Source organism: Sitodiplosis mosellana, unplaced genomic scaffold (genome assembly GCF_009176505.1).
Source record: "Sitodiplosis mosellana isolate CC-2019 unplaced genomic scaffold, AAFC_SMos_1.0 Smas_scaffold_6191, whole genome shotgun sequence".
NCBI lineage: Eukaryota > Metazoa > Arthropoda > Insecta > Diptera > Cecidomyiidae > Sitodiplosis > Sitodiplosis mosellana.
Window position 1 is genome coordinate 3,650,299 of NW_022601432.1, and position 13,391 is coordinate 3,663,689.

The window sequence follows — 13,391 nt, forward strand, 5'->3', positions numbered from 1 at the left end:
GTGTGTGTGTGTGTGTGTGTGTGTGTGTGTGTGTGTGTGTGTGTGTGACTTGAAATATGTATTTATTGAAATGCATTTAACCTGGAAACAGAGACAGAGGGGCAGGCAAGCAGAAAAAATGAAATCAATTTTGAACATCGTTGTATTTTCATTCGAGAAAGAGATATATCCACTTTGAGACATCACGTTTTGGTAGCTCAAAGAATCTCAGCTGAACATCGACGACGCTGCCGATGACGAAAAAAAAGCGCATAACAGAAACATTTCAACCTAAAAGTACATGTAAATAATGCAAACATCATGTTGTATTTTTCTGTTGAGGATGTCATGTTTTCTTTTAAAGTGTCGTTTTGATTTTCCTTTCGAGGAATGTTGTTTATTTGCCACCGTTGTTTGCCTCTTTTAATTTTGGTAACGTGTTTTCTTTCTCTCTTCAGTCATTCGTTTCTTCTTTATTCTCGTCTGTGTCTCGTGTTGCCTTCATTCGTTCGTTTGCTGTTGACTTGTTTCTATCGTTTTTTTTTTGTTCGAAACTTGTTATCATTGATCGATCTATGAAAACCGAAATCAAAAAGAAAACAAAATCGATCACACATTGTATAACATCGATTTCGATAAAGAATGATGCAGCCGCACATAAATAATGAATTTTTTTTTGTCCCTTGTCTCTCTCTACCTCTTCGTTCTTTCGGTTTCTGAGACGAAAGAAATCAATTGTTCATGCTTTAGTTTTTGAGAAAAATATCTTCTTTTTTTCCTGATTGAAAATTAATAATAACCAAAAAAAAATGTATGTGCTGCTGCTACATCGTTGTTAATCCATCAAGAAATATCTGCGTGAGTAATTAAGAGACTTGCGATGGTTAACTTCATATCCATGCTATGGAAAATACGTCGACAAATGAATTTCGATCGTTGCCGTATGTATATATATATATTTCATTCTGGACCGACCAAAGGCGAGTGAGCGCGCGCGCGTTCGCACAGACACAGTCATTTCGACTCAATTTTGTATTTGGATATAACTGTTGTGTGTTATTTCAATTTGAATTGATCTTGGCATGAAATCGATGTCCATAAATTATTCGAAATCTTGTTTTCATTATACGCGACGCATAACGAGTGTTTGTTGGTTTGTCATTTTTACTTCATTGGTCTTCTTGCCATATTCTTTGGTGGTTTGTTTCGTGTATTCGGCGACAGCGACAGCAGCAGCAGCAGCGGCGGTGGCGGCTGCGTTGGCTTTGCTTGGACATAAGAATTTAATTAAAAAATATTTATTTTAATTAATAGCCAACAATAAACAAACAAGTCATATTAATGGCAATACAAACACGATCAGTGAATAATATGATCGGCAGCAGCATGCGATAAGCACAGCGCTTGTTGGAATGGAATCAGCAAAAAAAGAGAGGTAGCAATTGTGATCGTGAAAGAAAAGTATCGTGTGGTATGGCTTTCATTCAAGATTTCCCATTTGAAAGCCACCGCGAAAGGTTATTCTTTAGTCTAGCACTTTTTGCATGGATCTTTGGTATCTTTTTGGTTATTTTTTTCTCTGTTGTTTGTTTTCATTTCTACTACAACCAAATGCACCAATCAATCGAACCAAATAGCAGTGTACACCAGCCAAAAACCCACAACGACATCGCGTATAAGTCGTGAGCAAAAATCGAGCATAAGACAAGGGACGAGAGAGAGAGACAGAGACCGTACACACACACACAACCGACAGATCGATGCGATAATTTCAGATTTCACATACAGTACGATTTGGGCGAAATCGTGCAGTGTCGCGAGCGCGCGCTCGCGCTCATTCAACGCCAAATACTTAAATTTCAGACAGAACAGCATTGGCTGTGCTGTTGATTTTTCAGTTGTTGTTGTTCTGTGTTCGCCATCCGAAAATTGTATCTGCCTTGTTTGTTTTCCAAAAACAAACCGTTGTCGAGGCTCTCTCTCTCTCTCTCTCTCTCTCTCTCTATCTCTCGGCTGTCAGTTGGTGTAGAAGAGAGTGAGTGGACTATGTGCGCGAGCGAACGAGCCGCGCCGAGCCGAGAATTGCTGCCGTGCAAGTCAAATCTGCACAAAAATTCAGCGTGCACTCGGGTAATGAACAACACAAATCTGGCAAATGAAATTTAAAGAAAAAACAAATATAACCCAAGTGATACAGAACAGAGAGCAAAAAATATATACATTACAACAACAGCAACAGCAACAGCAACAGCAGCAGCAGCAACAAGACACAGTGTGCCAAAAGCACGGCAGATATTTCTATGTAGACATTAAACCATAGCACACACTTCGATATTCACGAACTCACCTGAAGCTGCATTTTCAGATAGTAGTTAGCGATACGATATGCTTGTTGTTTCATTTGTCGTTTCACTTTATACCCGATACACATATAATGTTTTTTTTCTCGTTATTTTTCGCTGTTCGCTGTGCTTTTCTCTCTATCTCTCTCTCTCTCTCTCTCGATTCGCTTCATTTTTGAGACATCGAGTATTGAGTTCAATATGAGCCGAGCGGCGCGATGTTTGCAGTTGTTGTTTTTGCTTTCATTTGGCTGTGTTTGGTGTGTTGTTGCCGTGAATGTTGTATTTTCTTATTTTAGTTTTGTGCATGCTGCTCGAATGTTGTGTTCTTTATCCTCATCTTGGTTTCTTGCTCATGCTTTTCCGCTCTCTTGTCGCTGCGATGGGTGTTTTTTTTCGCTCTCTTTCTCCCTCGCGCTCTCACTGGTCTTGATTCCTTCCACACAAACACACATGAATATGTGTGTGTCTGTTTGGCTCATGCTGCCACATTTGGTTCGGCTTACGTGTTATTTTAATTTTTTTTTCTCTTTTCATACTGTTGCCTTCTACCAATAAATTAAAACATAACCATCTTAACCATCTCATACTAAAAATTCGTTTAACAAGATCTCATATCTCTGGATTCCCAGTGTTTTGTTGTTGATTCGCTCACGTTGATTTTTTTTCTCTTCTTTCTCTTATTCCACTCTCCTCTGGCTGCCCGTTTTATTTTGTTTTTTCATTGGTCGTGCTGTGAACTACGGTGCCAAATAAAAGAGAGAAAGAATGAGCGAGCGCGCGAGTGGAGCAGTGAAAAAAGAGCGAGAGAATTAAAAAAAAGAACACAACCGAATCCAGCGTTTAAATTTACACAGAAAAGAAGAAGAAGAAGAAGAGATGGAACGTTTGGAACCCAATATATTAATATGCGTATTTCTTTATTTATTCGTTTCTTGGCTGGCTTTCGTTTTAATCAGATATCGTGTTGTGGTGCCGTTTTATTTTCTGTTGTTTTTTCTTCGTTTCGTTGATGATGTGTATTTCGTCGTCGTCGTCGTCTTCTTCGGCTGTTCTTGCTTGATGGTTAGCACAGTGTGTATTGGTTGCTGATTATGCCTTGTTCTGCTTTGCTCATGTGCCAATATATACGTATACAGATTGCCAAGCAAAGTGCGCTCGACCGCGTCTTGCATATCCGTTAAACAAACAACACATAACTCAGTGTAATTTGATAATCACACATCTATTTATTCGGCCACAGTAAAATTTTTTTTTTAACTTAATCGTCAGTAAATGAAGATGGGATAGAGGGAAAGAGAAAGAAAAGATTCATTTTGCCAATGCGCCAATTAATTAAATTCACTCTTTGTCTCATTCACGGAGCGCGCTGACAATTTCGATCAATTTTTCACCATTGTGCACATCAAACATTCTTCTTCATCGGTTTTTTTTTTCTGGTGAACTTTTTTTTTATTCTCATTCGTTGTTTTTTCTCTCGTTCTCAAGAGAGAATTTCTCGTTTGAGTTGCGCTTTGGACCCAACAAGAAGAAAACGCATCGTCGAAGGAATTAATTTCATTCTGTCGTTGCATCAACTTTATGTCCATAATGTTGATCGATTCAAGTGGAAGGTGCTATGCCATTTTTATTTATTTTCAGAGCTGTACTTCATTCATTCACTACTATTCACTGCTATTCACAAACGGCACCAAGTGAATCCTATTCATCCAATATCCTTTCACTGGACGTTCAAAGCAAAAAAAAAAGTGTCTCTATGTGTGACGTGATGTTTTTTTTTCTGCTTGCCGTTCGGAGAAATTTGAACTGCACACTTGGCAGAAGGGAAATCGTTATTCTTTGTCTCAAACAATTTATTCGTCGTTTTTTTTTTCTTTCAAAAAAAGAGGAAGAAGAAGAAGAACGCTTGGTACTTTAGTGATTTATACGAAATAATTTATTATATTTTGTGCAATTCAGGAAAAACGATTTCGAAAGACGATATATAGCTGGGTTGTGTTTTTTTTCTGCTCTCTACTTCTTTTCTCGCTCTTTTTTGTTGTTTTTCATTTTGTATACGTCTGTGCAATGTAGCTGGCAATGTGGTGTACTGCAAACTATGTGTCTGGGATACTATGAAAAATGCGTACTTTTGATGGAGTGTGCAATATGTGTGTGTGTGAGAGAGGACGAGAAAATGAAAATGTACAATAAGAGCAGCGATACACACACACACACACACAAAACAGCGACAAGAAGAGAACCATACTGTTTGGCGAGAGAATAATAAAATGAAATGCTGTAGAAATCGATACAGAACAATATATAGAAAATAGTTGAATGGATTCAAGAAAAATCCTCTCGTTTGTTTTGTTCGAAAATTTGTTGAATTTTCGCCGCTCTCGGAATTTCCGACGAATCCATGCGAAAAACTGTCATTCCCAATTAATTGATGGAGAGTTTTAAGTCAGCCCAGTAATTAGTTTGTGTTTAACTTTTGGCCATTGCATGGCAATTGTTCGTGCTCGACCCAGTGCAAATGTGTGAGAAGAAAATGTGTGCGAGAGAAGCAAAGCGCTTGGCATGCGTTGGAATTTCCGATTGAATGAAATATAATTAAATAAGTTTTCAATGCGATCGCATTGTGTTTGTTTGCAATTGTTGTTTGTGACTCACAAATTGTGAGTGTGTGAGTGTGTGTGTGTGTGCAATAGACACATGTGGCGCAAAAATGCATTTTGTTCCAGATTGCAATGATACAAAGATCCATATAATTGCAGTCAAAATGAGCGAATCGCTAACGGCATTTGTCGATTGAAATGTAAAATAATTTAATGGTGTTTGCTTCCGATCCGGCAGCCAAACAAACATTACTGTTTTTTCCCAGATCACTGTGTCGCTCTTTCTCTCTCTCTCTCTCCCACTCACTGCCACTGACAAGACACTCGAGCCAAAAAAAAAAACATCAACAACAACATCGCGCGACTAGATACATTTCGCAGATAACAAACAGTGAAAAAAGAGTGGAGAAAAGTCGATTATAATTGTAATGTTAATCAAATATTTGTGTTGTCGTCGCTCCACCTTTTAATGTTTTTCATGTGTAATTATTTTGAAAAGCGAGTAAGACACAAAGTGCGCGCCGTAACAGCACATCACACACAGAGCGTATATAGAGAGTTGCATGGCGTGTACGGTGGTGGGAAATAAACGAAAAACATAAATAATTTGAATTGTACTTTTGCTTGGCGTTTGTTGTTGTTTGCTATCGGCTGACTTCCAAGTGATTATCAAAAACTCCGCGCATTGGCTCACGAAACAGCACCGAGTGGAAGAAAGAGAGAGAGAGAGAGTTTGTAAGGAGTATAGATGGTTCCCGCGCGCGCAATTCACAACAAAAATTATTATAAATATATAGATATTGCAGTGCAGGGCCGTTTTTGGTTCGTTCGATAAGAAAATGACGACGACGACGACGTTCGACGGCGGCTACGAAAACGACGACAATGATGTTTGTACAACGTGAATAAATAACAAATGAAAGAAATCATATAGAAAAATACTCATATATGCACACATAAATTCACATTATCTTCGCCTTCTGTATTTACCTTTGGCTTTTGTTGACACCAAACCACCGTTTGCGGCACCGTCATAAAAACCGCCATCGTGTGTTGTTGGTATTCATTAGAATGGTATGTGTGTCTGTGACAGAAGCAGTGCGTAAAACAAGCGCGTCTTTTATGCTCAAAATCTGAGAACCAGTTGAAATCGGCACCGAATACGAACAAATCGTACTTAGATCGCAGGAGAAAATATGTACCGATCCCTTTTTTTCTCTCTTCGTCTCTCGTTCCTCTCTGCATTTCGGCTTTAGACTTACCGGAAACCGCTATTAAGATCAGTAAAACACCGACCTTCATATCAAACAGCAAGCAAGAAGCATGTATGTACACACACAAAGACGCTACTCACAAAAAGGCTACAATGTGTACAAAGACATTTTTCAACATTCTATTGCGAACACACACTAGAGGAGGTATTGAGATCCGTTTCATGCATGCAAAACAGAAAAGTAGAGACAAACGACAGAAAAACATAGAAAAACTTTATGAAAAGGAGTATAACGAATGGTTTGCATTTTTTAGCCGTTGTCGTCGCCGCCGCCACCATTCAATGTACAAACTGTTTATTAGTGTTTACAATAGACATTATCTACACCCCATAAATAGCACGTCTTTGGCTCGGTTTTTTTTTATTAAATTTAGTGTTTCCCCCCCCCCATTTTTAATGCGCGCTGTTGTAATTAACATGATTTCAAGGTGCAGCAATAACATGAGTCCACCACACAATATCCCAGTCACACAACATGCAAATGTAACAGTTTGCTACGTTCGAAAATCATCCAGAAACTCCTGAATGCCAACACTATAAACAATTTTATCGTCTCTTTTAACCGGCTGCTTCCACCAGAATCGATTCTATACCAATAGTTATAATACGAATTTATTCGATGCTCACACTCTGGGGCGTACAAATTCTTGTACAATTCTCTCTGATTGTAATGTATGAACAAAAAAATTTAATTTCAGTTCGTATGCTATCGAAATGATTATTGAATAGAAGACCAAAGTGAACATAGCACCCAGATTACATTTTGCCCGGTTGCACACGTTATAAAAGGTGTAAATCAAATATTATTTGTTTTTGAGTGCAAAACAAGAAGAAGGGAAAAAAAGCGAACGATGGTCGCGGCCGTTAGTTTTCTATGCGCATATTTCGATGTGCAATTTGAATAGTGTATCGGGTGAGAAATAGAAGAAAAAAACTGGCTGTCTTAATTTAGTGACGCAGGAATAATGTTGCTTGTTGAATAGTTTTACAGCCAGTTTCCCGTTCACAAATCAAGTGTTGTGCTCCCTTTCTCTTCTCTCTTTCTATCTCTCACAAACACTCTCTAATGAATGTATCGAACATTTTTCCTAGACCATATGCTTTTTTTCGAGACCAGAAAAAAGTGCACAGCCGTTTTTTTTTCTCTTCATTCACACATTTGGTCGCTGTCTTTGTTGCTCCTCTCGAAATGTATATTTGCATTTTGTAAAGTGCGCATTGGCATTTGTTGCTACCGCTGTTACCGCACCATGCCTGTGTGTAATATTCGTACCGGCTACCATATATATTTTGCAATTTTCAATTTATCTAATAATTTGCTGGCATATTCTCTGTTGCTCTGCATCATTTTCTTGTTAGCTAAAATGGTAGGCAGGCAAACAGCCATAGCTGGCGCGTCTGTGTATGATGCAACCGAAAATTGCTTCCCAATGCCATAACTTATTTCATATATCTTGATTGTTTTTTTCGTTCGTTCGTTCGTTGGTTGGTTCGTATTTCTTCTAGTCTATGACTACAATTTACATACATTCCAAATAGCACCATGGTATTGCTCTATTTAGTGTTCGTCATGTTAAGTTCCATTTGGTGCGTTTTTTTTTCCTCTTCTTTTTTCTGTTCGTTACAGGCGCACTCACTCACTCACTCTTACATTACATTCTTTTTTTTCTCGTTTGCGCCTGAAAACCGCTTGCAAATTGTGCACCGAACAAAAGTGATATGACGTGCAGCACCAGCCCAGTAGAGTGCAGCATAGATTGAAATTTATGTGCGAAGAAACAACACATGATGCAAGGAAAGGGAAAAAAGCCCACAATTCTATGTGACTTTACAACTGTTAGAAACACAAATTGATCATAAAGCGTATGCAAAGTGCAAATTCACCAAATTTATCCTTCGGTGCTTCGTCGTTCTTGCTTCTTTTTATTTTGTTGCTCCAATGACTCGCATGTATTCATGAATAATTCTGTCATGATAACATGAGGTTTCTAGTTTTGAGTTTTTTTTTTCTATGTTGTCATTCTTACAGTTGAAAAAAAAACGGGCACAGTTTGGCGAAACAACCGAAAGGGAACCAACTAGGGGAAAATATCAATTGGTCGTACGCTATTATCTATATTATTGGCTTTTCATCGCTATTCATTGGTATATCAGTGTGAATTAGTGAAATAAATTGAATATTCGTGTCAATCGTGTACATTTAATGTGAATTCAACACAAAAATATAGAACAATAGAGACCGATGTACGCCGATATCCGCCAATATGCAGATAAACGCTTATTTTTGAAGAATAACCATAAATCAGCGAATTCATTTAAATCCACGTTTAAGTGCCACGTACTTTTGGTTAACGCGCTGTACCTAACTTATATTGTGTTAAGTTCATTACACTTGATAAAGTTTTAGTTCCTCGTACTTAAGCTAGTACTCAATTGTCGTAGTACTGGTCAATAGCTTTAAATGTTCTTTAGAATTGATCCTGATATCATCAACAACAAATAAATGACACTATAAATGACATGATAAGTCTACTGATAAATAAGTACTTAATTACGTGGTACTTGAGCAATAGCTTAAGTGCGCGTCATCTAAATATCTCTACCAATTTTAGTACGAAATATTGGTATATCGGCGAAATATTCGCATATCGGTTAAATATTTGAAAAAGGTCATAGAATCGTTACAAATTATCATTATTTGTTATATTGAAGCTTATTCAGGGGAAAAAAAATTTGATCGCAGCCCCTGGTGAACCAATCAGTATGAACAACAACAACGAAAAATACGAATCAAAACACATGACAACCGACATAAATGACAAAATATTTTGCCTATTCGCGTGGTTAAAACCCAGCACACGAAACTATTTTACGAAAATTATCAATGGTATATTTTGCGGTGGCGGCCCACGCACACCAAATTTCATATTTAACTATTTCCTCTGAGCCAAAAATGATTGCCAAATGTATGAAGGAATTATGGGTGTCTGTGTGTACAGCAACAGCAGCAGCACATAAATAAATCCATTAAATTGAAACAAACGCATGTGTAGCACAGATATTGATCGCAAAGCAAGGCAAAAACATATAGTTTTTGACCATTTTCAGACGTTTGTTTCGTCTCTGATCCAGAACAGTAGCTTTTGTGAGATTTGCACAAACGTATGAAACAATGTTCAAGTCGATGTTTTATTTTCTCTCTCTCTTCTTCGCTGTTTGTTGATTGTCCTTTAACACTGAAGACGTACATCGAAATATTGTAGCTACATTGCAATAAAATAGAAAACGATTGCAACGTTTGCTAAATCATAATTTCCGCCGATTTCACAAACGATCAAATAGAAGAGAAAAAATCAAACGGGCTACATGTTTATGGATTGAACATTGTAAACTCAATGAAGACATGAGACTCTTGTGTAGAGAGAGAAGGAGCGCGAAAGAGAGAGCGAGAGAGAGAGAGAGAGAGAAAAGAAAAATCTCGAATAGCTAACGATATAAACAACAGCGTATTACACGATTTGTTTCCTGGCATACGGTACATAAACTAGCTGCCAATAGATATACGGCCTCGTTGAGATGAAAGATATTGAGAGTCAGAGCAGCAAATCGATAGCCCACCGAAAAAAAAACAAAGAAGACGAGTGCAGAGCAGCAGCAGCAGCAACAGAAAAAACACTAACTTAATGGTCAATATCCGTTTGAGTGAACGAAAATGATTTCGAAGCGCGCGCGCGCGCACACACACACAACAAGAACTTGAGAAATGAAAGAAAGAAAAAAAAAAAACATCGAAAATAATTGACACACGAAATGCCATAAACATTGTCGATTTTGAAATCAGATAGAGTGAGTAAAAGGAAGAGAGGGGGAGAGAAAAAACAACGAACTGCACAAAACGAAAACAAACAATCAAATCAAGTAACCAAAAAATAACGACCACGTACCAATTTGCCGTTTATATAGACGATATATTTAAATTGTATCAATATAGAGAAACAAGAAAGAAAAAAAAACCACACCAACAACACACCGAGTTGAGTAAAGTTTCATACACATACGGTCGATCTGAATATTACAACCAAAATAGACACATTCATTAAGAAGTGAGTGAACGAGATGGAACGAGAGAGAGAGAGAGAGAGAGAGTGATGCCGACGCCGACATTTAGTGTCGGATACAAGCCAACGCATTGCAAACAATCAATTCATTACCTTTCGTTGATAATTCTCATGTAGGGAGCAAGAGAGAGCGTCCCATGAACCGCCGTGTTTCGATCAACCGAGCACATATTTTCTTGAAAAATATTGTTCATAAATTTTGTACCACATTCTATCGGAATTACTCCAATATTTGACTAAAGGAAACAGAAAAAAAACAATCAGCCGCTGCCGTAGCAGCAACAGCAACAGCAGTAGAATTGATGAGTTCGTTTCCTTGGTGGCGTTCGAACAAAAAACAACACCAATCACACGAGTTGAGGTGTGTATACGCGTGCCTGTTAGATACACAGCCGATTGTGTGTGTTGGTTCGGGGCAGACATGCTGATGATCAAACAAATTCGCAGCAGATATCTATTTTTGGAAAATGGAAAACAACAAGCAAACGGAATTTCACGTAGATCGATTGCCCCGCACATATGTTCAACTTTGTGTTTTAATGTTTTTCATTCAGCATCGTTCGGTCGATCGAACACACCGAGACCGAGAGAAAGAAATCCTAAAAAGATAGAGATGGGAATGCATTTGATAGCCACGAAGAAGTTTTCACATCCCATTGCTGTGCATTCACCAATAAAGTTAATGCTAATGGTTTTGTTTGGGCATTTTTGGTGTATTTTATTGGGTCATTGAAACATCGAATGGAATTAAGAACATTTCCATCAATAGTTTTAGGTAAAAAAAAAAATGTTTTTCATACCACTTCCAAAACCAGAAAACTTGTAATTCATTTAATTTATTTGCTCGAATGGTAAAATGTGCGCATTGCAATGAAATGCAAAACAGAAAACGCCTTAACGAGAAACAGCACTGGCGGGCAGGCAGCCAGACTGTACCATCAATAGAAGGCTAGTGCAGTTCACACTTTGAGTTCATACACCAGCGACGAGCACGATTTACAGCACAATATTTTATGACACTAACTCAATTCAATATTCATCTTGTCCGTTTATAAAAAATAAATTAATCGAGAGGTGCAATATTGAATAAAAATTTTAATCTGGTCGCCGTCGCTGCTGCCGCTGCCGCCGAATGAGTGGCAAATTTTATTTATGCGCCCATAAATTGTGCATTCATGTTTTGCCTATTAAATTTCACTACGGGGATTATAATATATTCACATGTCGAGTTATGGTGTATTTTTTTCACAAGCAACATTTTGCCATGTGCATGCGTTGCTGTTATAAATATATATTTTACGGCTGCGCGTATAATATGCGTGATCTTTGTGCCGATCTTTTGGGCATGAACAAGCGAGCAACATTCACAGTATTTTGATCTATCTTGTTCGGTTTTACCATATTAAATTGCAGCATGCACCTTTGCGATCGCGTCTATTATTTCATCTACGTGCGATTTTCAATTAATTGTCAACCGTCGTTGAGTATGCGATATACGAACATGTTCGTCCGGACAACATGATCACCGGAGATGGTGTGTCTTCTCTTGTTTCACCATTGCACCATTCGGTCAGCCAGTTGGTTGATGCGCTCGCATCTCCTCGTTTGTACCTGTGTTAATTGGCCGGGCTTGATCATAATCGTCATCGTCATTTTGATTTTATGATTATTGTTATTTCGATTCTTTGGCGTTTCCACGATTGTTCGTGTGAAGTAGATTTGTTTGGGATTTGTGCGCGCAGCTTATTCAGAACGCACGTCGTGCCAATGGTACCAATGGCAGGCGTAAATGCTCATTCGTTTGGCGTGCACACACACACACACACACCCGTCACATTTGCACTTTCGCACCCAGCCCAGATATAATGTTGCAAGGCATTTCGCGCCGGGAGACGGATAACACTCATATAACGATGCCGTTCATAAAATAAATTTTCATGTCAACTCACTTTGGGTGACAATGACAGTTTCGATTGGCAGGTTGTTATCGTGTGCGTTGATTTTGTTTTTCGTGTATGTGCTAGCTTCGATCTTGGCGATGGTGTGACGACGACGACAATGACATCGAAGATGATAATGCTGACTTTGCGCTTACAGCATTGTCTCATGTATACGGTGCGCTTTTTTATTCCCATTCAATCTACAGGCACACACACAGCATTTAATCATTGCACAATAAATACTCGCATTTGTATCCATCATCGGAGTAACCAACTGCGTACCTCAATATTTTTTAACATATCTTTAAGTTGATGACACGGCCAATCGTTTGCATATTTATGTATTTCCAGAAAGCCAATAAATTCATGATGCGGATGAGAAATGTAATTGTCTGTGGAAGAAAAACGAAAAAAAACAACAACAACAACAACAACAAATCAACGAAGAAACGCTTATTGAATTCAAAATTAGTTTGCTATGACACAAACACACATAACATTTCGATTGAATGAAAGATGAAGAGAAAAAAAATAGACGAATAAGCATGAAAAGAACGCGTTTGCTTGATCGTTGTTTTTTTTCTTTTCAGTTTTGCTGTCTGTTTGTTTGCTGCATCAATTAACGCACTTCGTAAATTTTAAATGTGTATTAGATTCAACATACGAGCGTCTAAGTCAAGTTGTTGAACATCACAAACCACCCGTCGATCGATCGTTCGTTTCGGGCCATTTGTTTATCTCTCGCAATTTAACCAATGAACACGACGACACAAACTGGCTCTTCTCAGCTGGCATATTTCATGCCGACCATCCATTGCGTCGAGTCCAATTCAAAGACTCGATTTATTGACTCTCTATTGAACGTGCTCGTTTTTAGTTCGCTTTTAGCCAGAACTATTCATGTGATTATGCATTCCAATCAAAATCGGTGCGGTTTGCTTTTCCATAAATCACAACGTAAATAGATAAGAAGGCTCACACTGTGTGAAGTTTTTTGGGAATATTCATATCTTCGACTTGATTCTTTTGTTTGATATTTGCTTATCCAGTTGACAACTGAAACTAAAACAATGAACAAACTGTGATATTTCTAGGGAAAATTATGAATATCAGTTTTTTCTTCTTCTTCTGCATTTCTC

At 38.1% G+C, this 13,391-nt stretch overlaps 1 protein-coding gene across 7 annotated transcripts in view; it reads left to right on the top strand.

The window, feature by feature from the left end:
* Nucleotides 1-13,391, top strand: part of LOC129576907 (frizzled-2) — a 51,612-nt gene that overhangs the window by 25,524 nt on the left and 12,697 nt on the right. The window contains exon 1 of one of the 7 annotated variants that reach the window (XM_055463021.1): nucleotides 2,090-2,109. The exons of the other annotated variants lie outside the window; for them this stretch is intronic. The gene's annotated coding sequence lies outside the window, so the exon portion shown is untranslated. Of the gene's footprint in view, nucleotides 1-2,089; nucleotides 2,110-13,391 lie in introns of those variants that run through there. 7 annotated transcript variants of the gene reach the window in all.